Genomic DNA, 2,497 nt, shown 5'->3' with positions numbered 1-2,497 from the left:
GTTTAGGAGACACATTATCTAATCTTTCTTTTTTTAATAATCGAGGTAGATACGAGACCTGAAAAACAAATTAATATATCTCCAAGATCTTGTAAGAACTAGGTTTTATTGTGTTCCTATAAACTGCGGGATTATTTGATAGGATATATCAAATAAAAACACATCAATTATTATTATAGTATAAATTACAAAATATTGCTATTGGTCATCTATTTTTTTTATAAAAAATATTAAATGGTAAAATACAATATATTGCTCCAAAAGAAAAACGTCTTTTTAAAGATAAAGAAATTGTTACTTAATTTTTTTTTTGTCATCAGCACAAATACACTCGATTAAGACTCTGCTAACTAAACATGAGACTATGTGTCCATAAAGACAAAAGAAGATGGTTGATTGCAAGTACCGCGTGCAAGACTGTCTGCACTTGTGTCCTGAGTCCGAGAAGCGGGATACATGCATGATCTCTAAAGTGTGAAAATTTTCCTTGATCCGTTAAATCTCTTCAAGATAGGATGCAAAAGCAGACTGAGAACAATCTGTCACAAATGTTACATGAAATTGTCGTAGATTTCTCATGCTTTCCATCACCCAAATGAAAGCTTCAAACTCTGTGTGTAGCAGAGAAAGGCTATTTCTTGTATTTCTAGCCCCCATCAATCCATCAAACCCTTCCAGAGTACTATACCAGTCATTACCAGAGTATATATCCTTATTTTTCCATGACCCATCAGTGAAATACCATCTGCCTATTCTTCGGGGCATTATTTGGGTCTCTTCATTTATGCTCATTGTGTTTTTAATCTGAGTCCCACTGTACATTTTTGGGATTTGTGGCTCCTTTCAGAGTATAGCCTATGTCTCATGTCTCTGTTAATTTTAGAATATCTCTAGGGTCACTGTCTATGCCATTGAAAATCTTATTATTTGAGCTTTTAAATATACCATAATATCCAAGTAAAATGAGCATTTTCAGTGATTGATGAAATCCTCCAAAACTGATGATCCAAGTTTGCAAAAACAGAATCCATAGGAGAGCTACCTGGTGGTGTAGGGATTGTTGATAAAGCTCATACCTGAAAAGTTGGTGGACATTGAAATAATACATGGTTTACTGATTCCTCACATGGAGCACATCTCTCACATTGAATATCACATTTAATACTTCGAGACTTTAAATTTTTCCGTACATGTAAACAACATGTAATGATTTGTCAAAGGTAGTGTTCAGCTTTGGGAGACATTTTTTTTTTCAGGAATGAGCCCGCAAAGCCTTTGTGTCTGGACCATAAAGTTGAAGTGGTCTTGTCTATCCGGGTAGAGATGGTCTACGTCATAACCAGATTTCACCGTATATTTACCTGATTGTGTGAAATGTCATCCATCTTTATCTGAAATGTAATGTCTACTTAAAAGAATCCTCTCAATAATTGTTGCATCTTCTGGTTCCACCAATAATATAATAATCTGAGAGTTATTTACTGTTTGCTGGTCTCGGGCGAGAGACTGGAAACCAAAGATCATTTCATACTAAGATAGATGATATGTTCCAACCTTTTTGATTAGTCATTTGCTAACCAGAGATCTAGCTGATACAATACTTCGCCAACCGTTGGATGATGAGTATGATCAAATCATTGCTGTATTAAAATCCACAATCGTCTTAAATTGGCAATCAAAGCACTCTTCCTTTTTTGCTCTTTGCTCTCCGAATATTGGCAATCAAAGCCTCCATGTAAATAATAAATAAATATGGAGACAGTGGATCCCTCTGCCTTAGGCCTCTACTAACCTCGAGGTTGGCCATTTAGTAAGACCTTGTATTGCACCGATGTAATATATTCCACCATCAACTAAATCCAATGTGAGTCGAATCTCATCTTTGTTAGCAAAGCCTGAACAATGGCCCATTCTACTCTATCATAAGCTTTACTCATATTCGTTTTTATCGCCATAAATTTGTTTTGGCATGAATTGTTTGTCCTTAATCCATGAAACATTTTCTGACCTATCAAAATATCATTTGTAACTAGACGCCCTGGAACGAACGCCGAATGGGTCTCCGAGATTAGTATCGGAAGACATTTCTTTAGCCTTCGGCATATCACCTTTGAAATTATCTTATATTCCACATTACAAAGAATTATTGGTCGCAATTCGGTCATCCTAGTAGGTCTCCGTTTGGGAATTAAACATATATTATTTACGTTGAACCTTTCATCCAATCTCCCTGTCCGCATAAAATTGTTCACTAGATGAAGAACATCCACCTTAATTATATGCCAGGCATGTTGAAAAAAGAGGGTTGTAATTCCATCTAAACTTGGAGCCTTTTAGGATCATCATAAACAAAGCTTGTCTAGCTTCCTCTTCAGTCGCTACTGCTGCTAACCGAGTGTTTATCTGTGAAGTGATACTGGTCAGAATATCTTGGAGGAAGCTTTCGAAGTCCGATGGAGAAGAATATTTAAAGAAATCTTCAAAGTATTCTACTGCC

The sequence above is a fragment of the Brassica oleracea genome, chromosome C2 (assembly GCF_000695525.1).
Source record: "Brassica oleracea var. oleracea cultivar TO1000 chromosome C2, BOL, whole genome shotgun sequence".
Taxonomy (NCBI): domain Eukaryota; kingdom Viridiplantae; phylum Streptophyta; class Magnoliopsida; order Brassicales; family Brassicaceae; genus Brassica; species Brassica oleracea.
This window is presented reverse-complemented; position numbering follows the sequence as displayed.